This window comes from Choristoneura fumiferana, chromosome 26 (genome assembly GCF_025370935.1).
Source record: "Choristoneura fumiferana chromosome 26, NRCan_CFum_1, whole genome shotgun sequence".
Taxonomy (NCBI): domain Eukaryota; kingdom Metazoa; phylum Arthropoda; class Insecta; order Lepidoptera; family Tortricidae; genus Choristoneura; species Choristoneura fumiferana.
In genome coordinates, this window is record NC_133497.1 from 10,232,371 (window position 1) to 10,245,801 (window position 13,431).

Below are 13,431 nucleotides of genomic sequence, written 5' to 3' on the forward strand. Positions count from 1 at the left end.
AGGTAACTAAACTACTTATTACTTTGACAGCCCATGCTTTGTTTGACCGTATGATATAGGGTAGATGACATGACACCATTGTAACGTGGCGCTTCGCGCCGCGCTAACATTAGCCTACGATCCAGGTGCGGCTGCGCACTGAGGGTCTGGAGGCTTTCTATACTCGGGCTAGCTCAGGGGTCTAGGGCAGGGAGATGATGTAAACACCGATTTGATAACACACAATACTGAGGGCTTTTATGCCTGTTTATTGATAACTAGTAAACCTACACCTTAAATACTAAATCACTTCTTAAACTACGGTGAACTTAATCTACGGTTATTCTGTCCACGCTATCACTGCGCGAGAACGATCGCACCGCGGCGGCGGGACAGCGTTTAGTAAGGACTTCACGGACGGTTATTCTCACCACGCTACCACTGCGCGAGGTCGATCGCACCGCGGCGGCGAGGCGGTGGTTAGTGGATACGGGATGGACGGCGGGTCTGGCCACGCTCCACTGCGCGAGGTAGATCGCACCGCGGTGGCGGGTCAGTGTTTAGTACGGATGTTACGGGCGGTTATTCTCACCACGCTACCACTGCGCGAGGACGATCGCACCGCGGCGGCGAGGCGGTGGTTAGTGGATACGGGATGGACGGCGGGTCTGGCCACGCTCCACCGCGCGAGGTAGATCGCACCGCGGTGGCGGGTCAGTGTTTAGTACGGATGTTACGGGCGGTTATTCTCACCACGCTACCACTGCGCGAGGACGATCGCACCGCGGCGGCGAGGCGGTGGTTAGTGGATACGGGATGGACGGCGGGTCTGGCCACGCTCCACTGCGCGAGGTAGATCGCACCGCGGTGGCGGGTCAGTGTTTAGTACGGATGTTACGGGCGGTTATTCTCACCACGCTACCACTGCGCGAGGACGATCGCACCGCGGCGGCAAGGCGGTAGTTAGTTGGGCCTAAAGGCTAGAGGGGGTTAGCGGGGAGAGGAGGAATCAGAGGGGGGCGTCACTCTACGGCCCCACACGTCCAGCCAGGCTGCGCGAGAGATCGCACCGCTCCGGTCTAGTCGCGTCGGAGGACGCCGGGCAACTGCCGCTCTCGGCGGCGCGGCGTGGTTATATACTATCGCGGGGTATGGTGCGGAGCGCGGGCGGCGGCGGGGGTGGCGATGCAGTGTTGTAGCCCACGGTCTGGCTCGCGGGTGTCGGCAGCGGTGGCGTCAGCCTGGCGCAGTGTTGTAGCCGCACGTTCCTTGGCTCGTGACGGGTTCCCTCGTCACACCATAAAACAACAACAAGACGCAAATAAGATTTTTAGATGCTTTAAAGCCTATCGAAAATACACACTGAGACATGATTCATTCATTACAAAGATACACCAGATCATGCATGCCCCGATTTTATCTCGGACAGTCTATGGACAGTCTTTGTAAAATACCTAATAGTAGATTATTGTCGTGGCCTGGAAGTATGAGTATTAAACGGACGAGCTTGCGAGTCCGTTTAACTAATACGAAGCCAGCAATTGCTATTCCAGCCGAGACTAATATAAAGCTTTTCTCAAAAATGGTGAATAATTCTGAAATAGAATAAACTTTTTCTCAAAATATATTATAAAATTTAATTTTATTCCAATATTTTTCTTATGCTTTCCCGCCTTTTTTCATTAAAAATAAACTGCAGGTGTATTTTCCCACCGAAAACACCACAAACTATTTCAGACCCAACCGACCGATTTTGATAAGTCATGTCGAAGAACCATCGCTAGAAAACCTGCTTTCAAATAAAAATAGCCGCATTCAAATCGGTCCACCCGTTTAAGAGCTATGGTGCCACAGACAGACACACGTACACACAGAGACAGATACACATAGCGGTCAAACTTATCACCCCTATTTTTGCGTCGGGGGTTAAAACGCACGTTAGTTGATTGGTGAGCTGTAACGACCCTAGCGCCACCTAGACATCAAATAAAGAAACTGCTATCAAAGTTTCACAACTCGGATAAATATTATAAAGCAGTCGGGTAAATACAAACTCCGGCGTGATTTCTCTATCGGAGCCTCACAAGACTAAATCCTCGTATACACTTGCAAGAAAAATTGTGCAAGTTGCATGCTGCATTACATTGCGAGGCCGTAAAGCCAACGAGGTTGTAGTTAGTGGTCATAATGCAAATAACACGTTTTAAGGTCGCGGGTGAGCAAAGAAATTCTTTTAGTTCATTAACACGTTTTTCTTGCAAGGTAAACCGGGCTTAAAGAAAAGTAAAGTAGGTAGAACGTTGTATACTTACTTGAAGTAAAGAAAAACACCAGTAATTATGCGAAGGGTTCGCAGTGTAGGCATAAAATTATTCTAATCATCCGAAGGTCTGGGTAGAACGAGTAAATGGAAAGAAAAAAGAGTCTAAATAATTTTCTAGTCGAGGGTATCCCGTCATCAGACCCATGTCCAGGCTTTCATTTTGTTTTTAAAGGTCGCCTTTGCCTTATTAGGAGTTTTGGTGCGTATGAATTAAATTATGAACGGTATCAGGTAGAAAATCTTTGACCCGTAGATTCCCAATTTAGAGATAATGAGGGACAACATTTCAGAAATATTGCTAAGCAAAAATGTTAATAATAATAAAGTACCTGGGCGACCGGGCTAAAATTCTAAGGGGCTGTTTCACCATCCATTGATTAATTTTATTTGACGGATAAATGTGATGCCGTCACCGTCTATTCGAACAAAGCAAACAGCGACGGCATCACATTTATCCGCCAGATAAATTTAATCAATGGGTGGTGAAACAGAGGGTAAATCACGCCTTTTCCCAGAAATGAGAACAAGCCAAATCCAATCGATTCATCCCTGAAATCATTCATTCATCATTCATTCGGGGTCGAAATACAAAATTTCACCGGAATAGTTACAGCCGTTTTCGAGATTCCCGAAATATACAAATTCACAAAAATTGCACCAACTGACCTAGTTTCAAACTAAGCAAAGCTTAAGGTCAAGGTTAGGGTTGCCTGGAAGAGATCGCTCTTAAGCGATAAGGCCGCCTATTGCTCACCTTGTAATTTTTTCTCTGTGTATCTGTTTTCTGTATCGTTTACTATGTCTGGTGTACAATAAAGAGTCTTTGTATTGTATCGTATTGTACTGTGGGTAGGTACAGTACCTAGTCACCTGCTCTATTTGCCACATCGGAGTGTGCAAAAATATCTGACACGTTCCTACGGCCCTAGAAATAGAGTCGTATCTGATATTTGTGCACGTTTTATTGAGCCAGATATTAGTATAGTAGGTAACGGATTTAAACCTACTTATACATTGAAAAAAAAACATACCAACTTAAATATAAGTATATTAACACTTTAACTGTCCGTGCATTACATGTAATGTAATGCACCGTCAAACTAGCTCTCCACGTTCTGCGTGACGTCAGAAATGGATGATTCCGTACATAATTTGTGCATTACCTGTAATGCACGAACGTATCGACCCATAACAGTGGCGACAGCGAGGGACAGTTAACCCTTTGACCATTATTTTTTTAAAGCAATGAATCGAGAACTTTAACGATACGCACAGCATGAATGATTTTTTTTTAATGATTTTTGAGAAAGAGAAATGTATATATTATTGCAGGGTTTCCGAATTATGAGACGGCAATATGTTTGCCGCTATCAGCCAAGGGCATTAAGTGACAAGACCGTCATGTCAGTTTGCCGGGGGAACTACGGGTGGCACGACGTATCTAAAATAAATAAATTAAAAACCAATAGATGATAAGAAATAATTAAAACCTAAAAATAAAAATAAAATTAAAAATACCTAACCTGCGAGTTAAGCAACAACAATATATTATATTATAAGATTGCACGCACGAACAATCAACACTTTTTTTGCGAGATTTTTTACTTCCGTTGTCATTTCTAACTAACACGGCTAATTCAGCAATAAAGGTAAAAGGCAATTTGAAGTATTGAATTAAGCTATTGCTCCATATATAAATCAATAACAATTGTAGCCTAACCCACCCTTTCCTTTAATAAACACCAGACACTTAACGGATAGTGGCAAATATATTGCCGTCTTCATTTTTTAAAATTATCAAATAACAGATTTTTTTTCTTTAAACTTTATATCGCCATCTTGTCTCTGAAAGTAGAGAATTGTGACTATCGGATAAATCCAGCAAACAAAATTTTATTTACAAATATTTTTGTTCAATTGTAAGGAATAGTTAAAAATCTAAGTTCAGACCTAAGAATCATCATTTAACATGGGTTGGAATAACGTTTATCTGCTATTCTTTTTTTGTAAATTGGTACGAGTATGTTCTCTTATGCGAACCAAAAGTTATATTAACTAACAACACGTTCATTGAGAAAAAAATAAAATATCTGAGTCGTATGACGGCAAATATCTTGCCGTTACCCACTAAAGGGTTAAACGTCTAAGTTTACACTCGAGAACAAACATTCGTAATATTCATACAAATACATATCTACCTCAAGGGAACTTCACACGCACTACCTATTGAATTCCTTTCCACATGTGTGTAGGTTTCCTTACGATGATTTTTTTAATATTATTAATTATATTCCTGCACCGTAAAGCTCATAGTTGTACTAATTTCTGCACATAAATTCAGAAAAACTCACAAAATAATAGTTGAACATCAGCGACAAAACCCTGAGTCCTAACATAAAATGTAATACCTAACATGCTCTGCTTCCAATATAGTCTATCGCTTCGAATGAAGTACAAATAATTCAATGCAATAAATAGCAATAAAATAGTTTATGAGCAGGGTCACCAGAGAACAGGGTCTCCATCAGATGTGTCCCCAAAATATTGTACGGACGTTTCCGTTTTGTTAAAAAATAAAAAAATAAAAAAATAATTTTCGTAACAAGATAGATGATAGATATAATCTATATTCTTCAAAACAAAGACATGGCTTGGTAACTAAACAGTAATAAAACTAACAATTCAGCACTTAAAATTATGCCCGAAACAAGGTACTTACGATAGCAAATAAAAACATAAATTAAAGTAACAAAACGGGCACATCCATACAATATTTTGGGGACACATCTGGAGACCCTGTTTTTACAGCTCAGAATCATGGATTTAGTCCACCTCCCAAATTTTGTTGAAATCGGTGAGATAAACTCAGCTACAAAGTACAACTTCAAATAGAAATGCCCTAATAACAAATAATTTTATTTAGTTAGTTTTTAGATCTTTATCCTCATCCTCATTAAAAAATCAGCGCCAAGGGTGCTAGAGTTCGTTTATCGATTGTTATGTTTATCGTTTGTTATGTTTATATGACGTTAAATAAATTATTTTCTTTCTTTCAAATATTATTATAAAAAAAACAATTCCACAACACCCACCGTAGCAGGACTCAGCAAAAGTGTTCCACAGACTTTTGAAAACACTTCGGAAACAATTAAATTGCAACGGCGAGGGATAAAGAATTAAATTGCAAGTGCACGGCAAGCAATCTATCCGACACTGCAGCGATTTGGCGAACAGAAATTTCCTACCCTTGCACCAGCTTTCCTAAATAAGTGCTCTTACCGTCTGGGACTACAAAAGATCGTTTAATTTTTCAAGCACTTTCTACAAATTCTTTGGTAATTCTCCTCGCGTGGATTGGACGGGCTCTCAGTGAAAAATACCCTCACGAGTATCAAGCTGCAACCTTGCATATGTACATGTTATATACTAGCTTTTACCCGCGGCTTCGCTCGCATAAACCAGTACAGTCACCAGCACCAATATCTGACACAACAGAGCGTGCTTAAATATCTGATAGGACTCTAACCATTTCTAGGACCGGTAGGACGTCCAATATATTATAATAATAGAAAAATAGAAATTTTAAAATAATAGAAATTTTATTCACCATCACAAACATAAAATACAATACAAGACAGATAACATTATGAAGTGATTATGCTCCGCTGTGGCAGATAATAATGCAGATTAAAGTACATCTAGCATTCTAGTAGATTTTACTAAATGCCATGACAATTCTCAAAAAATTGGATCGTCATTTTTATCTATATATCTGATTCCTTTAGGTAAACGAGCAGTTCTTGTGTATTTATAACGGGGATCTCGGAAACGGCTCCAACGATTTCGATGAAATTTAGTATGTATGTTGGTTTTCGGGGTAAAAAATCGATCTAGCTTGGTCTTATCTCTGGGAAAACGCTTATTACAGAGTTTTCCCGTGCAAAGCTCGGTCGCCCAGGTACTTTACGTTATATGACGGACGTCCGAACAAAATTTTGTGTCTCTGGACGCACAAACACAAACACGCACAAGCACAAACTTTCGCAGTTATATTATTAGAATTTGTTCGAAGTACTTAAAAGATCCGCTGGGACCGATTTAGAATCCAAAACAAACCAAACAAATCTCGACGTATTTTGTTTACTTGGATAAGAAAGTTGTTACATTACTTGAACATTAGAAGTCTTCAACACGAAAAAAAAATGGAATAAGCTATATTCTTCTTAAAAACAGTTTCTGTAGGTGTAGGCTACCCAAGCTGCCATGAAGCTGGTGATGGCGAAAGACACAAAGAAGGCGCCTTCGACTGCGAGGCGAGGTATTCTTCGCACGTAACCTACGGCTGCTATGCATCTTGCAACGAAATAGAGGCGGAAAAGACCGAGCGCTGTATCAACGTTTGGCGAAGTTGTCGTGTAGAGCGCTGCCACAATCCAGAAAGGAGTAAGGTTCTTCAGGTCACTCAGATTTGCGCGTTGCAACTTGTCAGGGTTACACACGAGCGCAGCTAAAGGCTTCAGCGCTAGTAACTTTAATGCTAGCAGGGCAGAGTACAGAAAGTAGCTCTGCAGCATATTAGAGCCACCACCGCTTGCCGTTGAACGCGTCATTGTACAAGAATTTTTATATTTTGCTGTTTTTTAGAATGTTTTTATGTTGTCAAAATGACATTTCATCGGTGCAGCGTCATTGCGGCGAGGTTTTCACTCTATGCTGCCGAATACTTTATGAAGGTGAAAGAAGGCTACATTCAATCAAGTGCGGGATTTTTCAGGTAGTATTTGTGCTTCTTATGTGGTTTTTAGTCTACGTATTATTAGGGCTCCTTGCATACTTGCAAATATAAAAAAAAGAACCTCGAAAGAATCAATTCGTTGTCCGATTGGTTCTCCGTCACTTGTCTACCATGATCCTTTTCCCTTAGAAATGCGTGGGGGTATCAAATACTTCAAGACTATCGTTATTTCTTAGTCTTTTACAACCGTAAATAATTGTTTCTAAATTAACGCCATCAAAAATCATCATAAATGTTCATATCAGCTATAGGACGTTCGCTGTTGAACATGGACAGCCCTCCCCATAGACCTCCAGCTGTTGCTCAGTTGGAAGTGGCCTGCATCTTATATATATATATCTGTACATTAGTACTTTGTACCGTACGCCTTATGGAAATTTCTTACACAAGTTCAAAGACGAAGTGAGATCGACAAGGTAGTAAAGAGTAAACATATCTTTGACCTCGACTTTCATAACAGATACCATACAAGATTCTTTTGAACTTATACTTTTCACCCACTTCTTATCCTGGTATTGACAGAAGCTTGGCAATAATGGGCAGCTTTTATGGTATCATAGGAGCTGATGATTGAGTTGTAAGCACTGGATGAAACTTCAACAAGAAGACAAAACCACGTAAACGGTGTGTGACCTAATTAGAATGGTTTAAGGGTCATCTTTTAGTACCGGTTTCGGTTCGGTGACGGTACGGAATCGCAGTCGAATCGCAGTCGCAGTCGCAGTGGAATCGCATTTAACTTGCAAGATTTGATTACAGACAGACAGACAGATAACGGGACAGATGAAACTAAAAAAAAACAGCCAAGAGCGTGTCGGACACGCCCAAAATAGGGTTCCGCCATTACGAAAAAATTAAGTAATATTTTTCTAAGGATTTCGTATTTTATACGGAATCTTCCAAGTTTAGGTATATTTTATACCTTAGGCTGCTATTTACCTACTCATAAACTACTAATAATTCTCAAGCAAACTTAACCGTTATAGTTTTCCTCGAAAGTTTAATATACTTACTACCATCCTGTTTTTTTTCAAATTTTTCCACCCACCGCTTTTGATTTTAGAGACAAGACCTATCTAACGATATCCCATACTATAGTGTTGGATGAGAAAAAAAAATCACACCCACTTTACGTCTATGGGAGGTAATTGAATTTTTAGTTGTATTATTTGGTCGGCGTAGTTTACCTATACATCCGTGCAAAATTACAGCTTTCTATCATTGATAGTCCCTGAGCAAAGCCGCGGACGGGCAGACAGACAGACAGACAACATGGCGAAACTTTCCGTTTTTGTCATTTTGGCTCCGGAACCTTAAAAATAAAAGCTTGTTAAAAGTAGTCTATCTACATTCAACATTCCATACAAATCTGTCGAACCGTTTTAGTGTGAAAAACATACACCCTTACATTTCTATTAGTGGATATAATGTTATGAAAAATGCCCGCTGCATTCGGAGCTGAAATACCATTATACAAAAGTTTAATTTAAAGAAATGATTAATGGTTTTGGATGCAATACGCTTTTATTTTAAGTAGTTGGAGTTACGTTGTGATTTACGAGTATTATTAAGGTTTCATATTTTCATGATTCAATTTTAAAAATATTCTTAAATTATTTCAATGTAATTTACAACATTTTTTCTTCCCTAATTACACTTTTTAATCCCCGATGCAAAAAGAGGGTGTTAAGTATAAGTTTGACCGCTGTGTATGTGTGTCTGTGTGTTTGTCCGTCTGTCTGTGGCACCGTGGCTCTTAAACGGGTGGACCGATTTGAATGCGGTTTTTTTTATTTAAAAGCAAGTTTGCTAGCGATGGTTCTTAGACATGTTTTATCATGGGACACTTGACACCAATTGACCTAGTCCCAGACTAAGCAAAGCTTGTACTATGGGTACTAGGCAACGGATAAACATACTTATATAAATCAAAATCATATTTTTTAAAATCGGTTCAGCCGTTTTTGAGATCAAAGTCAGGAGGCTTCCAACTTTTTGTTGGTTAGGTTATTACGGTTCTATAGTCCTCTATAGAACACTTGTATTATATTATACTCGTAATAGTTTCATCGTTGAAGCCGTGGTGGCCTAGTGGTTTGACCTATCGCCTCTCAAGCAGAGGGTCGTGGGTTCGAACCCCGGCTCGCACCTCTGAGTTTTTCGAAATTCATGTGCGGAATTACATTTGAACTTTACCACGAGCTTTTCGGTGAAGGAAAACATCGTGAGGAAACCTGCACAAACCTGCGAAGCGATTCAATGGTGCGTGCGAAGTTCCCAATCCGCACTGGCCCCGCGTGGGAACTATGGCCCAAGCCCTCTTGTTCTGAGAGGAGGCCTGTGCCCAGCAGTGGGACGTATATAGGCTGGGATGATGATGATGAATAGTTTTATTAAGTATGTCCGTCCGTCCAACTGTATGCGGCTTAGCTTAGAGACTGATAGCTATACGTGATACGACTAAAATAACATTTAGATAAGTAGATTTCTATCAGATAATCCTCTAGTCTAGAAGATTAAGGGGCTGTTTCACCATCCATTGATTAATTCTAACTGACGGATAAATGTGATGCCGTCTCGGTCTATTCCAACAAAACAAACAGAGACGGCACCAAATTTATCCGTCAAATAAGATAATTAATGGATGGTGAAACAGGGGGTAACTATAATAGCTTAAAAATGTAATATTGAGTTTATCCCATTATAGGAAGAGTCATTCACGATGACGCGTGCCGTGGTTCTTATTACAATGTCATTAATGGCTAATTTTGAAAAAATCACGCGTCTTCGTGGATGGCACTAGGTGTACTTCAAAGAGTATAAGTACCTGTACTTATAGATCCCACTAATATTATAAATAAATGCGAAAGTTTGTAAGTCTGCTTGTTTGTTACCTTATCAAGTTATCACGTCTCAACCGCTGAACCGATTTAGATGAAACTCGGTGTACAGATAGTTTGAGTCCTAGTAAAGGACATAGGATAGCTTTTATCAAGGAAAATTGTAAAGTTTACGCGGGATAGCGATAAAAGAATTCGATACATACGGAGTCCGGGTCACGGGCAGCAGGCTGGTATTAATATATATTTTTTTAATAGGTTAAGTACCTACCTCTTCTACAAGTAAAGTGGGAATGATTTTTGACGTACCTATCGAAAATTGATCCAATTTATTAAGATGCCCAAATCTCAAAATAAAATATCAAATTAAAATCTAAAAAGTGACACGGCTATCTAGCCATTGTATTGCTTCGTCATTACATTCGTTAAATCAGCTGCCAAGCAGCAGTGCATACGTTAGGTTAGGTACTGTGTGCAACATGGAGTGTAAAATAGCCGGTGTTACCAACATAAGATGCATTCTATCTTGGTCCTCTAAGTTAAAAGCGCATCAGCACTCCTATGACGTTGCGGGTGTCTAAAGGTGTAACTTACAATTAGAGAAAGATAATAAGTATTTTTGATTTTGCATGGTGCATATTTTTGGCGCGTGAAGACTTTTTTTAAGAAGCCTTCTTCAGTGCATGTTTGTGCATGTTTTTCTTAAGTGCAAGATTGAATGTAGGTATATTGTGACACTTTGTTAGTTCATCAATCCGACATCTATTATTTTGGTTAGATCAATTTACCAAAATCGTTTTTTCCTATAAAAATTTCCATTCGCATTTTTGCCCAATATTATGCTTTTTTACTGAAACTTATTTTCAAAATCACGTGGTTTCTCAATTTTAATCGACACGGAAACATTTGTAGGTTTAGGTTATGTTAAGTTTGCATCGGCCCAAAAGGCAAAACCACACAAAAGTAGGAGCTTCGCGTGAGCGGAGCTCCGTTGACACTGTTTCTGTGACGATTCAAATTGGGGAAAAACGCGATTGTGAGTGCTTCAGAAAAAAGCATAATAGAGGGACAAAAAAGGTTTGGGAAAAAATGCGAATGGAAATTTTGCTAATGGGAAATAACGATTTTGGGAAAATGATGAGTAATCGCGGGTAGAAAAGTATATTGCATGGGCGCCAAACGTACTGCCGCGTCTGCCGCGTAAAGCCACGATTATATCGAACCGTTTCCTGCACTCGTTAAGTATTCATGAGATTGATTCGCCAAGCAAATGTATTATTATTGTGAATGCTAAATGAGGATCGGAAGATGGTCGTCGCTATATTTTTTATGAAAAGAAACGGGTCGCGAACTCGCGCAAGCTTTTGTTGATTCTGATTCTCTTGTGATTTTGTTTGATCCGCGACTATTTGTTTGTTTACCAGAATAACTGATTTTTTGGGTTCCGTACATCAAAAAGAAAAATATGTACTTATAGTACTTACCTAAGTATCATTTCTTTGTCCGTCTGTGGGTCTGTCTGTCATAGAAACTTTATAAAAATGTTTAAATGTTATAGAAAATTAGTTAGTATCAAATACTCAGTACGATTCAGGTCCCTTTCCTTGGAGATTCGAAAATGTTTAGTTCCTAAGTTCACATTCAGATACAACCTTTTGAAAGTATTTTTCTACACAAGAACCGTAGGAATCAAAACTTATATGATATATACTTCCTATTGACATAGAATTTATAAAATTTATCCAAATGTTAAGAGAGCTCAAGTAGTTAAATGAAAAAGTCCGATTTCATAGGCTAAATTCATTATACTTGTAATTGGTCGAATCGAATTTTCCTGGGAGTATAATTTCAAAGTAAGTAAATGTAAACAGGTTTGCTTCAGGCGGTTCCTTGGTAGATTGTAGTACCTTTTTAATGTTACGGTAATGTTTATTTTTTCTCAAATGAGCCATTATGGCGAAGCGGGATTTTCCTAGCGGTAAACCTTCATTTAAAAGATATTGCTTCATACTTGTAAATTTGATCGAGGCATTGAAATGAATAAAACCTGCCAAGTGCGAGTCTGATTTGCAGATTTACCGAGGGCTGCGTAGAAATTTAATGTAGGTGGGTATGTCAAAATTATATTTAAACGGCCGTATTTATCAATAAAACCGTGGAAGCCGTGGTGGCCTAGTGGTTGAAGCCGTGGTGGCCTAGTGGTTTGACCTATCGCCTCTCAAGCAGAGGGCCGTGGGTTCGAACCCCGGCTCGCACCTCTGAGTATTTCGAAATTCATGTGCGGAATTACATTTGAAATTTACTACGAGCTTTGCGGTGAAGGAAAACATCGTGAGGAAACCTGCACAAACCTGCGTAGCAATTCAATGGTGCGTGCGAAGTTCCCAATCCGCACTGGGCCCGCGTGGGAACTATGGCCCAAGCCCTCTTGTTCTGAGAGGAGGCCTGTGCCCAGCAGTGGGACGTATATAGGCTGGGATGATGATGATGATGTATCAATATCCAGTGTTTGCAGAGCCCTGTTTTTATCTAAGCCAAATGCATGAAAAGTGGGGCCGTTTATAACCGACATAAACAATAAGAGAATTTAAAAGAAAAATTAAACGTAATACCTAATACAACGTAAAGTAACGTAACGTAATATAGGTAGAGTTATTCACGATGACGCGTGCCGTGGTTCTTATTACAATGTCATTAATGGCTAATTTTGACAAAATCACGCGTCTTCGTGGATGGCACTAGATATAATTATCATTACAAGTCTATAGGATAATGAAGTTTAAAAAATTGTCAGAAGAAAATTTTGTAAGGACTTTAGTGGCTCTTCATTCCTTAATTCTTCAATTAAAAAAAAAGCAATATATACTCAACGAGCTCTAACAAATTTTTTTTTCGCACCCCCCTTAGGTATTTAAAAATGTGATTTTGAAATATTTATTTTAAAAATTTGTGCCTTATTTGGGTCACAAAGATGCTTATGCTGTAAAAAATCTGGTCACTAGAGGGACTAGATCGCAAAATGGCCGCAGCGCGTACGTAAAGGCTGCATCGCAAATTGGCTTCATCGGATATTATGTGGACTACGAGGCGTGTCGAGGTCATTTTGCGAATCTAGTGACCCGAAAACTTAAAGCAAACAGTGTTCCATTTGGAGTTTTTGGATACGGAACCTAATAAGTAAAATCTTCCAATATCATTACTATAATTTTAGTCTTGGTATTGCCGTGTGGTGTCGGTCGAGAATTACACCACCCCCTCTCTTCCCGTGGGTGTCGTAAGAGGCGACTAAGGGATAAACCGGAGGATGGCAGCAGCGTCCTCCGTGAAACTATCGGGTATAACTGCGGTCGCAACCCGCCTGCCAAGCGTGGCGACTAAGCATTTTTCCTGCAAGGTACAAGATAAAAGAAAAAACAAATGAACCCACGAAATAAGCCAGACCCTAGTCCCGGCGGCCCTGCTATTCCTGGCTCCGGTAGCGGCCATGGTAACGG